At 41.0% G+C, this 17,170-nt stretch overlaps 1 long non-coding RNA gene across 1 annotated transcript in view; it reads left to right on the forward strand.

The window, feature by feature from the left end:
* LOC122933125 overlaps positions 1 to 11,516 on the forward strand; it is a 127,765-nt gene extending 116,249 nt beyond the window's left edge. The window contains exons 2-3 of the long non-coding RNA XR_006388384.1: positions 11,080 to 11,338; positions 11,430 to 11,516. This is a non-coding gene — a long non-coding RNA (uncharacterized LOC122933125). The remainder of the gene's footprint in view (positions 1 to 11,079; positions 11,339 to 11,429) is intronic.
* Positions 11,517 to 17,170: the final 5,654 nt, after the last annotated feature.

Here is a 17,170-nt window from a genome sequence, read left to right on the forward strand (position 1 = left end):
TATTTATACATTCCAGCTATCTGCAACTTCATCCGTGACATGTACACAGTACTCCATGTGTGGTCTGACTAGTTATTTGCAAAGTGGTAGGACTATGTTCTCATCACAGGCACATATGCCCCTTTTAAAGGAACCCATTATCTTATTGGTCTTGGCAGCAGCTGCCTGACACTGGTTTCTACAACTTAGTTTGCTGTTACTAAAATTCATAGGTCCTTTTCCATGTCAGTGTTACCCAGTATTTTTCCATTTAGTATGTACGGGTGACTTGCATTATTCCTTCCCATGTGCATAACCTTATATTTGTAAGTGTTAAACCTCATCTGCCACTTAATATATCTGCCCAAGCTTCCAATCTATCCAGATCCATCTCTAGCAGTAAACTGCCCTCTTCTGTTTCTGTGATTTACACAGTTTAGTGTCATCTGCAAAAATTGATATTTTACTGTGCAAGCCTTCTACAAGATCATAAAAAAATATATTGAAGAGAATAGGGGACAATACTGACCCCTGAGGTACTCCACTAGCGACAGTGACCCAATATGAGTGTGTACCATTAATAACTACCCTCTGTTTCACTAAGCCAGTTTCTCACCCATATACAGACATTTTCGCCCAATCCAAGCATTCTCATTTTATATACTAACCTTTTATGCAGTACAGTGTCAAATGTTTTGGAGAAGTTCAGATATACTGTATCCATTGATTTGCCGCTGTCAAGTCTAGAACTTACCTCCTCATAGAAACTGATTAAATTAGTTTGACATGACCCATCCCTCATGAAGCCATGATGATATGGCGTTATTTGCTTATTTTCATTGAGGCACTCCAAGATAGCATCTCTTAGAAAACTTTCAAATAGTTTACCCACAACAGATGTTAAACTTACTGGCCTATAGTTTCCAGGCACTGTTTTCGGACCCTTTTTAAATATTGGAACCACATTTGCTATGACCCAATCCTGTGGAACACTCCCTGTCAGTATAGAGTTCTTAACCTCTTCAGGACACATGACGTACCGATACGTCATGTTGTCCTGGTACTTAAGGACACATGACGTACCGGTACGTCATGTGTTGTGCCAATCACTGCCGCCTGGCCGGCGGTGATCGGAACAAGGTGCCTGCTCAAATCATTGAACAGGCACCTCGGCTAAATGCGCGCGGGGTCCCGTGACCCCCCCCATGTCAGCGATCGCAACAAACCGCAGGTCAATTTAGACCTGTGGTTTGTTGCGCTTTCTGCAGTTTCTGATTCCGCGGAGATCAAAAACTTTTTTATGCCTAAAATATATATGTTCCCTCCCCGCAACCCTTAATGATTTCATGTCGGCGGGGTGCAGGGGGAGCGGGTTGCGGGTTGTGCGAGCGTTGCGGGAGGAGGGCGGTGTTGCAGGCGGGATTGCGATTCCCCCACCCGCCTCCCTTTGAATAATCGTTGGTGGCCAGTGGGTACACCAGTGTGTCAGCATTGCTGACACCCTAGTATAAACGGCTGACATCTGTGATGCGATGTCAGCCATTTAACCCTTTCCATACCACGGTCTGTACGGACCGCGGTATGGAAAAGGTTAACAGTAAGAGGGGGCTCTCGCCCTCTCCCATCGGGGGGGGGGGGGGGGGGGCTGCTGTGCCTTTGCAGCCCCCGGACAGGATGCGGTGACAGAGGAAGGGAGCCTCCCTCCTTACGCTTCCCCGTCTGCGCAGTTGTGGCCACAACTGAGCAGACAAGGAAGGTTCCCATGGCAACAGGGCACCTTCTCAGGCATCTGTGCTAAATGCATAGATCTGTTCAGATAAAGTGTAAGTAAAATACAGTACAAAACATATAATAACATGTGAGGTGCACGGTGGACCGATGAGGGGCCAAGTAATAAAATACAGTTCATCAGTTTACTCACAGTTAGCAGAAAGCCTCCCTGGGCTGGCAGCACAGTGTTAAGGTGGACAGCACAAAATCCTCCAGGGCACGCTCTGTGGTAGGGAAGCATTAGCCAAGATGGTGGTTGAGGTGCCCTTGATGTTAGGGGTGCTTAGGGTGCTTGTTGCGGCTGAGTCCCTTGATGTTTTTTGTCGTGACGCCAGTACCATTAATGGTGGTACAAGCAATAGTAGTAATAATGAAGTAGTCAGTGGTAAGGTACAACTCACAATTTTAACTGATGTTGTCTTTGGTTGCAGCAGTACAGAAAACAGTCTCTTGTTGATCTGCAAGTCCACTGTTTCTAGGCTTTCTTAGGCTTGATTTAAGCTGTGGTTAAGGAGTACCTTATTCCTGTTGATGTGCTCAGTCCTATACCTTGTCCTTTCCCTCCAAGCTGAATATTGGAACATGTAGCTACTCTGAATTATGGTGTGGCTGCCAGAAGCTATAAGTTCTCCACCATGCACAAAGGTGTCTGTGGCCCTAAATAATGGCTATTATCACTGATAAATCTTTCTGATGCTTGTTTCTATTCCAGGGAGGCAAACTGTCTCCTACTGGTCAGGGATGCAAGTGTATAGTCCGGCCACAGAAGGAAAACGCTCTTCTGCGCCTCACACCTTGGTACTACCTCATAGCGAAGTTGGCTCCACTCACTAATCTGTGGTGTGGAGTCTTCACTCTGCATTCTCTCCCACTAATCTAATCTGATCTACTCTGATCTGCTCTAATCTGTCTCACTAGGCCTGACCTAGGTATATATAGAACCTAAGTTTTATCCCCATCTAGTGGTGGGATGTATAAATTACACCAAATCTGCCTGGTAACACCAAATCTGCCTGGTAAATTAGTACAAAGTCACATAATACAGCATAATACAATTTATAGGGTAAAAAGTGCTTGCAGTGCCCACACACATGTAGTGGGACGCTGCACACATTGTTTTTTTCTTGTTCCTTAACCTTTTATTCCCATAATGTATGTACCTCTCACAATTAGATTTTAGGATGCTTTTAAAAATATCCCATTTTATGGCTGTATTTTTATTTTTGAGGACATTGTCCCAGTTAGTTAGGCCTATGGCATCTCTTAGTTGGCTAAATTTAGCTTTTTTGAAGTTTGGTATTTTTGTTCCTTCCTGAAGGAACACTCTTTTTAATGATAATTGGAATGTTATTACTTTATGGTTACTATTTCCCAGGTGTCCCCTAACCTGCACATCTGTTGTTCTGTCAGGTCTATTGGTTAATACTAAGTCCAGTATGGCTGTCCCTCTAGTCGGGTCCTGAATCAGTTGGGAAAGGTAATTGTCTTTGGTTATTGCCAAGAACCTGTTTCCTTTATGAGATATACAGGTTTCAGTTTCCCAGTCTATATCTGGGTAGTTGAAGTCCCCCATAATAACGATCTCATTATGATCTGCCACCTCATCAATCTCGTTTAGTAGAAGATTTTCTGTGGACTCTGGTATATTAGGAAGTTTATAATAAACTCCTATTAGTCTTATATTATTGTTTTTGCCTCCATGTATTTCTACCCACAGTGACTCCACCTGTTCATGTCCCTCACTTACATCTTCTCGGACTGTGGGCTTTAGGAAGGACTTAACATAAAGGCAGACCCCTCCCCCTCTCCGGTGTTGGCAATCCTTTCTAAACAGACTGTAACCCTGTACATTAACTGCACAGTCATAGCTATCATCCAGCAATGTCTTAGTTTTTCCCACTATGTCATAGTCATCCCGAGTTATCACACATCACTAATTCCAGTTCACCGGTTTTATTAGGCTTCTGGCATTAGTATACATACAATTCAGAGGTTTATGTATATTTTTTACCCTACACCTTTCCTTCTGAACAGTTTTAGTCCCTCCTTCCATTTCTTACCCAGTCCCATTACCTTGCCCCGAGTTTCTATCTGCACTATCTTCCCATCCTATAAAGTAATTACCCTCCTCCCAGTCCCTAGACACTACTCCAATCTTCTAGCCATCTTCTCCCCCAACACAGCTGCCCCTTCCCCATTGAGGTGCAGCCCATCCCTACGATAGAGCCTGTATCCGACAGAGAAGTCGGCCCAGTTCTCCAGGAACCCAAGCCCCTCCTTCCTACACCAGTTCTTGAGCCACCTCCCTAATCTCCCGCTGCCTTTCTTGTGTGGCTCGTGGTACAGGTAGTATTTTGGAAAACACTACCTTTGAGGTCCTTGCCCTAAGCTTGTAACCTAAATCCCTAAAATCATTTTTAAGGACGCTCCGCCTACCTCTAACTTTGTCATTGGTTCCGATATGGACCATGACTTCTGGATCTTCTCCAGCCCCTCCCAGTAATCTTTCAACCTGATCTGCGCTGTGTCAAACTCGAGCGCCAGGAAGACACACACCCTGCGAGGACCCCTAAAAATTGAGTCTCCCACTACTAGCACCTGTCTGGTCTGCCCTGCTCTTCTGGTCCCCTGCTTACTGGAGCTGATATTCCCCTGACTCTGACTGGCAGAGGAAGGGTCCGGCTTTAGCAGTGCTCTCCCTGAACTGACATCCCCCTTATCTGCCAACCTTGCAAACTTGTTGGGGTGTGTCAGATCAGTGCTAGCCTTCCTGGCACTCTTCCCTCTAGCCCGCTTTCTAACTGTTATCCAGCTAACTACCTCACTTTCCTGAGCCTTCTTGCTACCACCCTCCCCCATATCTACCCCATAGAGCAGGCATGACCAACCTGTTGCTCTCCAGCTGTTGTAAAACTACAACTCCCACCATACTCTGCTGTAGGAAGTTTGGGCATGCTGGGAGTTTTAGTTTTGCAACAGCTGGAGAGCCTCAGATTGGCTATCCCTGCCATAGAGTGCTTGCTCAGTGAGCAGCAAACTCTTTTCCAAATTGTCAACGCTTCTCAGTGTTGAAACTCGCCCAGTTAGATACATGATGTGCGATTCCAAATGGGCATTTTTCTCACACTTTGAACAAAGATATGCACCCTTAAACAGCTGTTCCAGAACTGCATACATTAGACAATATGTGCACTGGATGTCAATAATGGAACATATAGTAAATGGGGATTACGCAAGAAAAGAGAAAAAATACAATATAGTGCAGTGATAAGAATCTAACTTACTATAGTCCTCTGCTAAAGTCCCTGAATCTCAAGTCACGTAATCTAAAGTCTAAAACTAACAATGAAACAACTTTAATAGCTTTGACTTAAACCATCATATGACCCTGTGTAAATATAGCTCTACACAGACATTAAGTGCAGCAAGGTTGTTGTTGTTGCTGCTCGATGCTTATTTTTAAGGAGATTTTTGACCCGGACTGTTTGCATCGTTGTTGTTCTAGATGAAATTCAGCAATATAAATCTTTGTTAGAACTATCTGCAGTTTTATAGTGGTAATATATTTTTGCAGACACAAAAGTGTGCTGACCCCTGGGGTGTGTATATTAGACATGTCTTTAGCTAATCTAACGACCCTTGGTTGGATGACACTGGCTTCACTATTTCATAACCTTCCTGGAAGTCCAGAAACATTAAAGGGTTAGTTTCATCTTTCATATATCATCATGTTATTATGTGTAGGGCTACCCACTGACAATGAAGGGGCTAAGAATGACAGTTTATCCCAGTAACGTGACGCCCAGACACCCGATGTACAGGAAACTGTAGCACACTCCTATTCACTCAAATAGGGTCAGGCTATATACAGTAGTTCCCTACACACCCAGGTCAGACCCACACCTGCCACAAAGTTCTAGCATATCCTAGCAATATACTATCACTTTTTAAGATTGTGATGGGGTAATTTCATCTGTGCCTACCATTTACCAAATTACTTGATATAGATGGTATTTCAGCTTACCAGTGTGTTGGATTCCAGAGCTATGAGTTGTGCATGTCCCTGATTTTAACCAAGAAGAAGCTTGCTAACTGAATCAAATTTGTGGTGAGCTTTCCTCCAAGAACTAGAACTAATAATGCCCATGATAATATGCCAACCTGCCAATTTCAGCAGGACAGGCCAGCTATCAAATATGCATGTGAATATTGGCAGAAGCCAGAGTAAAGAAAGATTTTAACATGTAATCCTTAATACCTACAGGAGATGTGCTACTGGTCAAACTTTTACATTTTTCTCCTATAGTAACTCAGGCAGGCACACATTTGATTTTTATTTCTCTTGCACCTTGATGCAATACTATTTCAAAGGCCTTAGGTAGTTGAGCCATCTTGAAGTGTTATTAATGATTAATTATTTAATATTAGTATTATTATTAGTTTCAATGGCACTGCCACTGTGCCCATACTATCACTGGTGGGAGGAAAGCTGTATTGCTCACCCCTAAAGACTGTCCTGTTTTCTGTATGGTTTCCAGGGCAGTTCATGATAGCCCTTGCTTGGGACCTAGACAGGCAGACATGCCAAAGATTTCACTTGTGTGAAGATCTTCTTGAATGTCTTGCAAGACCCATGTAATTCTAACTAGGAGTGGGAAACCTTCCTTCTTGGGGAATGTGGGTGCCAGGGATCAGTGTATATAACCTGCATGAGGTGCCCAGGAATTTATAGGGGTTGGATAACTCCTATAAGCTACAGGGTCACTCCAAATATAAGTGAGATTTTACCATCCTGTATTCTGTGGACACAGTGTGTGATGTGGTATATGTAAATATATTTAATTACATTCTAAGCACCTAACCAGCCACTATTGCTAATTAGCCCAGCTTAGTAAGCAAAAGTAGGAAGGTGAGGGAGTTTCAAAAGCACATTATTAAAACGACTTCTTATAAAATGTGATGCCAGTATTTATCAGAGTCATCAAGTTTTAGTAATAAAATATTTGTGCAGTGATAACATTATGATGATTCAATACTGTTTTATAGCAGTACAATATTTTTGTTGAGTGTATGATGACTATAAAAAGTATTCACTTCCCCCAAACGGAATTTTCAATCACCGTGGATTTAATAAGACCTGATTACTATTTCATTTTAGAAATCCATTTTAAACAGGAATAGATCCCATCTTAATGGAGAAAAGAGAACTTACTCAAATAATTTCTGAGCGAGTGCTTCTATTTGCTGGGATACATGGGATGTGTTAATAAAAAACATAGAAAATAAATCTCAATCTGAATGTTAACTTTGATAACAATTTTATAGTTTACATAAAGGCAATAGAAATCTATGTTCATTATTGTATCCATTTTTTAAATGCATCTAAAATAAAAAATGAAGCAAATGAAGCAACTTTGAAAATAGGCTTTATTTTCCAGCATTTATAATGAACAGCAACAGTATTTTGGTTTTTAAGAGAACTTGTCACCACAAATTATCAGTGATTAAAGGGGTATTTCCATCTGAGACAATGGAGGCATATCGCAAGGACCCTCTGGGACCCACATCTACACCAAGAACGAAGTGGGTAAGGTGGTGGCCGGATAACCCAGGGTCTGGCCACCACTAAGCGCTTTCCCAATAGTAGTGAATGGGAGCGCACTGCGCTTCCACCACCACCGCTCCCATTTATTTCAAGGGGCTGATGGAAATAGCCAAGCCAGCGCTCAGCTATTTTCGGTGACCCCATAGAAATGAATGAAGGGTGGCTGTGCATGTGCAGTGCACCCTCCACAACTTTCGGGGCTCCATTCTCGGTCCACCTCTGGGACCCGCGCCAATCTGAAATTAGGGACATATTTTAGCGATGTGCCCCCATTGTCTAAGGTTGGGAAAACCCCTTCAATAGCATTTCCCATCTGTATACAGAAATAGTTTTCAGTCAGCGTTCGCGGCGGGCCCGGTTCACTTGAATGGCAGGTGAAACATTTAGGTCATATTTTCAGTCACCAAATACTTACTAGAAGTGCACAAATAGTCCCACAACATGGACAGTGACATACCAGAGGGGGATCAATGGCAAAAATTCCCATAAAAAATATGTATTTTAATCAGGGGCCAATTTTATGGGTCTTAAAGTTAAAATCTCAAAAATGTACCCTGCAGGAGCCTACAAAATTTTTATTTTAGGCCACGGTAGTACGGGCCCAAAAAATTAGGCATGCACCTGACAGAAAAGAACAAGTGATTATTTGGCTGAAGGTATATTAGACGGTCAGTTCATAACAATTTTACAGCAGGCCAGTGGAGTACAGACCCAAAAATGATGCATTCACCTGACAGAAAAGAACAAGTGATTATGTGGCTGAAAGGTATATTAGACGGTCAGTGGATAACAATATTACAGCAGGCCAGTGGAGTACAGGCCCCAAACATTATTCATACACCTGACAGAAAAGAACAAGTGATTATGTGGCTGGAAGAATATTAGGCAGTCAGTGGATAACAATTTTACTGTAGGCCAGTGGAGTACAGGCCCAAAATATAATGCATTCACTGGACAGAAAAGAACAAGTGATTATGAGGCTCGTGGTATATTAGGCAGTTAGTGATTTTTTTTCTCCATTAGTTCCATTATTGAACTGACAGGAGTGGATCGGCTGATCTGCTTAGGGTTTGTGATTGCTAGAGGATCGACTTAAGGCCAGAGCACTTGATGGGAGACAGGCTTATTTTGGGAAATTCTTTTTAAGTAGCTTGGTAAGCCAGCCTGAAAATAAGTGTTTTTAATGCATGTTTGAAAGTGTAGAATTTGTGAATTGACATGATATTCCGGGGCAGAGTATTCCATACAGTAGGCGCAGCTCTAGAAAAGTCTTGGAGATGGGAGAGAAAGATACGACTTAAGGAGATGAATCTTCGGTCACTACAGAACGGAGAGCGCGAGAGGGGTGGAAGATGGACATGAGGGAAGAGATATATGGAGGTGCAGGACTGTGGAGAACTTTAGGGGTGAAGGTGACAAGTTTGAACTGTATTCTCTGTCGGATGTGCAACCAGTGAATTGACTGGCACAGGATAGTAGCAGCAGTGTAGTGGTTGTATGGATAGATGAGCCTGGCTGTAGCATTTAGGACAGACTGAAGGGGGGAGACTTTCGAAAGAGGGAGACTGATTTGTAATGCGTTGCAGTATTCCAGACGAGAATGAATCAAGGCAGCAACCACAGTTTTTGTGGTTTCAACCATAAGAAAAGGGTGTATTCTGGCTAAATGTTTACGGTGCACACGACCAGATTGTGTAATTGATTGAATATGTTGAAGAAGGTTGACGTCAGAGTAAAATGCGTCCCAAAGTTGGGCAGCATGTTGCATCACAGTTCAGATAGTGCTGCATACCCAAATAGAAATTTCAACTTTAGATGGATTAGCACAGGAGTAGGCAACCGCCGGGACTCCAGCTGTTGTGAAACTACAACTCCCAGCATGCATACTTACTCTGCTCTTCTAAGAACTCACATAGAAATGAATGGAGCATGCTGGGAATTGTAGTTTCACAACAGCTAGAGTACCGGAGGTTGCTAATCCCTGGATTAGCAGATGGGGGAAAGACAACAAGTTCAGATTTAGATACAGAGAGGACATGATTAGTGATGAGCGGGAGGTGCCATATTCGATTTTGCAATATTTCGCGAATATTCGATTTTTAACTGTATAAGGCCTATAACTTTCTTAACTTGGCTAGGCTATATGTGTATTTTACGAATATTCGCTATATTGCTATATATTCTTGTTTTAGAATATAACGAATATTCTAAAAAACGAAGTTATAGCAATATAGCGAATATTCGTAAAATACTCATATAGACTGCAATTTAGCTAATAGTGCTATAATCTTTTTTTTATAGTAAATATATATATTTTTCTCTTCTGAACTTCAGATTTGGAAAAAATGTACCCTATAAAAAAAAAAAATACTATAGCACTATATTAGCTAAATTGCAGTCTGTAAGTGTATTTTAAGAATATTTGCTATATTGCTATAACTTTGTTTTTTAGAATATGATGAAGTTTTAGCAATATAGCGAACATATTCGTTATTTAGAATATTCTTTATTTCTTTTTTTTCAATCTGTACTGTTATCCCACTTTGGCATACTCCTCCCCGACAAGCATCCCCGTCAACATGGGAACGCCTGTGGGTTAGAATATACAATCGATCTGAGTTTTCAAAATCTCAGGGAAAACTCAGATCCGATGGTACCATATTTTCTAACCCACAGGCGTTCCCATGGTGGCGGGGATGCTTGTCGGGGAGGAGTATGCGAACAACTATACAGATTGGAAAAAAATTCGAATATTCTAAATAACGAATATATTCGCTATATTGCTATATATTCGTTTTTTAGAATATTCGTCATTTTTTTCCCATATAAAAACATTGACCCACAGGAAAGAAGCAGGGAGGAATAATGTTTTCAGATGTAAAAAAAATGAAGAATATTCGATATAGCAAATATATAGCACTATATTCGAAATATTCGCGAAGTTGCGATATTCGAGATTAATATTCGCGCTCAACACTAGACATGATGGTACAGCACGCTGCCAGACAATTGCTGGTGTTGTGGAGTAAAGCAGGGGTCATGTCAGTGGATGAAGTGTATATTTGGTTGTGTGAAGCAGAGAGATGTGTATATACATAAACTGCAAGCATCATTCTGTATTCCAGTAAAAGGATCCCCCCATCATTACATTACATACATCCCACACTTAAAGGGGTTGTCCTGGTTTAGAGCTGAACCCAGACATACCTCCATTTTCACCCATGCATCCCCTCTAACTTGAGCATCGGAGCAGTTCATACTCCGATGCTCTCCTTTGCCCTGGGCTAAATCTCGCATGGCAAAGGCATTTTTTGGAGATCCGTTGACGTACCAGGCTTTCCATGGGGCTGCCAGGAAGCCCGGTGATGTCACCAGCACTCATGGGCGGTATTTAGCGCAGCCAAAGCCTGTAAAACGGCTATGGCAGAGCTAAACCGCGCCCATCAGAGCCGTTGACGTCACCGAACACACAGTAGGGTGGAAGATTCCTCCCGGCAGTATGTGATTGTAAACAAAAGATCCCTTGTCCAGTGTGATCCAGCAAGGGGACAAAGAAGAGCATCGGATCATGAACTGCTCCGATGCTCAAGTCAGGGGGGCTGTCCAGGTGAAATTATGGGTATGTCCGTGTTCAGCTCTGAACCCGGACAACTCATTGAATTGGCATTTGTTCTTAGTAAATTAGTCAGTTGTTTGTCTAAATTCTGAAAAATTTGTGATTACAGGGGTTCCCGTTCCAACAATACACAGCAGGGCTTCACTCAAGGGTCGGCAGGTGATCGAGATTTCCGCCGAAGAGGAGGGAGATCAGGCTGGACCCTCCCAGGAGCTGCAGCCTGAGGTGACAGACACACCTGATATGAATGAAGAGGGGGAGGTGGAAGACAGTGGACCCTCCCAGCCACCACAAGAACCCACCACTGCTCCTAATGATGATAATGATGAAAAGGCAGGATGAGGTTGTTACCAACCCCTGCCAAGAGGGTAAATATGTGCACATATCAATACAATTCTGTATCTATGCCACGTAATCTGAATTGCTAGTTAAGTTTCATATATTTTCTAATCCGAACAGTACTGATGTCTTTGGGAAAAAAAATTGCAAATTATTCAGTGGGAACATGATGCCAGCATAAAAAGAAATGCGGGGAGGCTGATGGCCAACATAAATGTGCAGCACCTTAAATAGACAAGGGACATGTTTCGAATTTATAACCAACTAAAAAAGTTGCCATAGAGGCATGTTTGCTAATAAAGTATTTTTTGGTTTTGTTCTAATGTCTGACTGCATTCTTTCATATTGTTCTGTTAGCATAAATTCTGTCTGTTCTGATCCTATTGAGTTTAGTGTAAGCCTTATACTCCACCGTTACCAATGACCGCTGCTAATATCCTGATCATTTATAGTTATGTGTAGGCCTTAAACTACACCGTTACCAATGACTGCTGCTATTATATCAGATCATTTATAGTTCTGTTTTGGCCTAAAAATACACTGTTACTAATGACTGCTGCTATTATCCTGATCCATCAGAGTTATGTGTAGGCCTTAAACTACACTGCTACCAATGACTGCTGCTATTATCCTGATACGTCAGAGTAATTATGTCAAGGACTTATACTACACAATTTTAATGTATCTGTGGATGCTGTGTGTCATAATAATGATGAATTAGGGTTGGACTAAAGGGTCCCTACAGTAACCATATTTGTTAAATTAAACCAGGAACATCAATATTAGAAAAAGAAACACAATAAGTTAACATTAACAGAAAACATTTATATTAATAATTAACATTATTATAAAACATTCTGTTTACAATGAAAACTAGGGGAAAGCTTTCATTTGGTCATGGAGGTTTAATAGCTCCTCCACAGCCTTGTTGTGTTTCTCCTCCAACTTTGTTATTTTATGAGAAAACTGGAGTTTCAGCTCCCGCAGCTTTCTCAGATGGTGCTCCCGGATCTCCTTGATGTCTTGCTGGTGCTCCCGCTGCAGTTTTAATTTTTTATTTTTATTTGTCTTAGTACTGTTTAAACAAAATCGGAAAAAATATATATTTTTTGATATGATTAAAAGCCAATTGTTAGATTATTGTATAAAGCACCTAATGGCATAAATGAAGGATTTACGTTCGCTCCTTTCTTGTAAATTGGAGATTATAGCATGAAAAATAAATACAGGTATAAGGATAGAAAATTTTTAAGTAAGGATTAATTCAGAGAACACCCCGAAAAGAAAAAAATAGGGGGAGAACCCGATTAATAAGGTGAATTTATTAATAAGAGAAAAAAAGAATATGGTTTAAAATACGTATAAAAAGATAAAACCGATAATAAGTGGAAAAATAGTTTATGACAACTTACCAGAAAAAGATGGGCGGACAAGGCATGACAGGTCGGCAAGATAACATCTGTAAGATAAAGAAAGAAGGGAGGTGGTCAGGAGCAACAAAAACAAAAATTGGACCATCAAGAATGACTGAGACACAGGACCCCGGAGACATAAAATGAAGAAAAGAAGCGTCCACAGTAAGAATGTGAAGAAGTAAAATCATGACAAACAAAAAAATAAATAATAAAAAAACAAATAAAAATAATATATACATACATAAAAAAATAATAAATAAAAAAATAAAATAATAATAATAAAAAATAAATAAAAAAATGAATAATAATAAAAAAATTATAAAAATAAAAAACAATAAAATAAAAAATAAATAAAATAAAAAAATAAAAAAGAACATAAATGAGACTGGCCTATGAAATAATAGAGTAATAAAGAACACAGATTAATAAATGGGGAACTAAAGGAGAGAACTCACTAATAAAAGAGATACAAGTAAAAACGGAATGTGGAGAATTAAAGGGAATAATAATAGAAGAGAAAATTAGTCATTTAAAGAATCATAAATAGTATTAAAGACACATACAAACAGAGGGTTTAAAGGGCCGGGACCCGCCCCCTTGTCCAGAAACTGCAATTCTCCTGAAGACGCCGTGGAACGGCGAAACATGTAGGGAAGCAGTAGGTAGATTTTAGTTCAAGATCTGGGAGATAGGGTAAAAGACCAGAGACGCACACAGCTAAACAAACAGCTGAGATAAAGTATAAGCTGAGTTAGACAGAGAAGTAGAGATAGGAGGGATACCTGAGAAGTATCAGGTACCTCCAGAACAGGCTGTATAGTGGCGAAAGTGAATGTACTGGAATGTACTTGAAAGTGTAAAACACAGAACCCCACTCCAGATCCTGAGGAATTTTAATAGTGTGTTCTCCTGACATAATAGGACAATTTTTAATTAAGACACAATAAAAGTATAAGTTTTAACAATCAGTCAGTGAGGAATAAGGGCCACAGATGGTCCTAGAGACCTCTGAAAATTTTCGATTTAAATATTAATGTGGTCACCTCCTGAGAGACCTATATGTATGTTGGTCGTATAATGGGTGGGACAGGTCACTCCCATACTACAGCCAGGGTTTTCAGAAAAGTGTGGTTAAAAAGGCTGGGGAGATAAAGTGTGGACAGGGGATCTGAATGCTGAACAAGCTGAGAGAGGAACCTGATCTCTGAAATACGTAAAGAGTGTTCAGATACTACTATTTTGTTACCCTGCTTGGACTGAACTCAGAGTATGTGACTTTATGTTATCCAATATGGGCTGAAGAAAGATTTAAGGTAAAGATTGTACATGTCTATTTATGTTTGCTGGAATAAAGTGTGCCTGTGGTGAATATAATACTAAACTGACATGTGTGTGTGTGTGTGTGTGTGTGTGTGTGAACAGTGACTGAGTTAAAACACCAACAGCACATATTTACCCTCCTGGTGGGGGGTTGTCACAACCTCATCCTCCTTGTCATTGTCCTCCTCCTGAGAGGCTGGGGGTGGTGAAGAAGGGTGTTGTGAGGGTCCGGCTTTCTCAGCCTCCATCAATTGACCGACTTCAGGTGGGGTAGGGGCATTCTGCTGCCCAGAGGATCCAGGATGATCCTCCTCCTATGGAGAGACCTCCACCACCGCCTTTTTGGAAGATCTGCGGCGGATGCAGGGAACAGGAACATCTATAATGACACAATTTTCATAATTTATCAAATCAAATATTAAAGCATAACTGTACATATACATTAAATAGTGTTTTACTTGAAAGATACAAAAGTTATGTAAGCATTGTACCTGGGCAAATTTTGTTGCGGATCTGTATGATCCTCTCAGAGTTCCATCGCTTCAGGTCGGACTATTTTCTAGCGATGGCCAACCTATTATGCTGGCCATCATGTTCACTCCATAGCTCGTACCGAATTCTCAGAACTATCTGTCACTTGTCAGCTTGGGACCTGGTGTTATCATATCCCTTCTGCAACATGTGCTGTAGGACGAAAATGTAAGCATATATTCACTACTTTTTAAAAAGACAAGTATTAAAATTTAAAGGGCTTCTCCAAGATAGGTCATCACTATCAGATCGGTGGGGGTCCAACAACCGCCACCCCGCCCATCACCTGTGTGCGTAGACCGCGAGCAGTGTGCACATCCGTTTCCTGACTCTCTTCCTGCCCGCTGCTGCTGTCCCATGGACATACAGCAGTGAACAGGAAGAGAGAAGGGAGATGGCACATGCGCACAAACAGCTGATTGGAGGGGGTGCCGGGTGTCGAACTCCACAAATCTGATATTGATGACCTATCCTGAGGATAGATAAATGCAGACGGTATCAGCAGCATTTCACATCATCGACTTTTATTGGGACTTCAAAGCAACAATACACATAGCAGCAACGTTTCGGCTGATACACAGCCTTTGTCAAGCCTATTCACATTGTGTTACATCCATATATTTATGGTAAAAACAAGTGCGCTACCCCCATCCAGATTATCCAATTGCAGGCAATGGTATATTCTGACCAATGAATATACACCTTTTTTCCACCCCTTTTTAACCTAATATGCATCTATGTCTCACCTGAATGTCAACCAATCAGACTACAAGCCAATCCGATCGCCACATGACGTCCGACATCGCTGAGCACCGTGTATAGATCATAACATCCATTAAAGCGTTCGGCGTCCCTCACTACTAAGTGCGCATGTACGCACAGCTGTCCAATCAACCGTGTCATAGTCTATGTTACCTCCGATGCGTCCGTGGTTCCGCCTCTCAGCACCATGTCGCTACGTCCTCTGCTGTCAACGTCATTGGGCCGAGACAAGCGGTCCCGGCTACATCATTACAGCGCCGACGCACAACCATCTGACCTCACAGAGGGCGGCCCAAGGTTGCCGCGGCAACCAACAACGCCATCGGAGGCATCCAGGTTTCTGCAAATACCCCATAAACATAAACTCCGATCACCCCCTATGTATGAATAGCCCAAAGTTATAGCAATCCTCACTATATAGTATAGATTGTAGGACATAAACACCAAACTACACAATTATTCCACATAATCCAGCAATGTCAGACCCATGAGTGCAATCAGGGCACACTATATGTGTCCCAATATCAAGAGGCACTGTATATGTCCCAATATCAAGAGGCACTATATACATTCATTTACATATAGCTTAACCTATACCTTAATTCTGTATTGCCAAAAGTACATGCAAGCATAATCATCTACTCCGCCGTCCCAACAAGACAGAATTATCATAAACCCCCCCCCCTCAGATAATCATGGATGGGGAAAAAAGGCCACTGTATGTAAAAACAATATACAAAATTGTACACCCACAAAGATATTACACAACAGTATCTAAATCAATTGTGGAAACATTAAACTCAATGTTTAATCCATAAGATTGAAGTGACTTCAAAGTGTTTATCCATTTGAGTTCTTTTTTCCTCAGATTCTTATTCTTGTCACCTCCCCTTCTAAGATACCCTACACCATCTATTGCCCGAAATCGTAATTGATTTATAGAGTGTCCACACTCAATAATGTGCTTTGCGACAGGTTTATCAATCAAGCCTTTCCTTATTGTACTCTTATGTTTATTAATCCGCTCTCTTTATTCCATAGTCGTCTCACCAACATAAATAAAACTGCATGGGCACTGTATCATGTAAATTATGTCTCTAGATCTACACGTATAATATCCTTTCAATTTGTATATTTTACCACTGTATGGATGTGGGAAGCTGTCACCTCTCATGATGCCGCTACAGTTGCAACATGAGAGACAAGGAAAATTCCCATATTTTTTGGGGGCCAAGAGTAATTGTCTATCTAGATCTTTCCCTCCGACATCTGCCTTTACAACTCGATCACGAATATTCAGGCCCCTTTTATATGCCAATATGGGAGGTAATTCAAATTCCTTGATAGTGGGCAGTCCTCTATGTAGGATCTGCCATTCTTCTTTAACCCCTTTGGGACACAGCCTTATTTCACCTTAAGGACCAGGCCATTTTTTGCAAATCTGAACAGTGTCACTTTAAGTGCTGATAACTTTAAAACGCTTTGACTTATCCAGGCCATTCTGAGATTATTTTTTTGCCACATATTGTATTTCATGACACTGGTAAAATGAAGTAAAAAAAAAAAAAAATGTTTTTTTTTAAATACCAAATTTACCAAAAAATAAAAAAGGCAAATTTCCAAGTTTCAATTTCTCTACTTCTATAATACATAGTAATACCTCCAAAAATTTTGGGAATGATATTTTCTTTTTGGGGATGTTACAAGGCTTAGAAGTTTAGAAGCAAATCTTGAAATTTTTAAGAAATTTTCAAAAACCCAATTTTTAGGGACCAGTTCAGATCTGAAGTCACTTTGCGAGGCTTACATAATAGAAACCACCCTAGAAACTAC

Source organism: Bufo gargarizans, chromosome 3 (genome assembly GCF_014858855.1).
Source record: "Bufo gargarizans isolate SCDJY-AF-19 chromosome 3, ASM1485885v1, whole genome shotgun sequence".
NCBI classification, from domain to species: domain Eukaryota; kingdom Metazoa; phylum Chordata; class Amphibia; order Anura; family Bufonidae; genus Bufo; species Bufo gargarizans.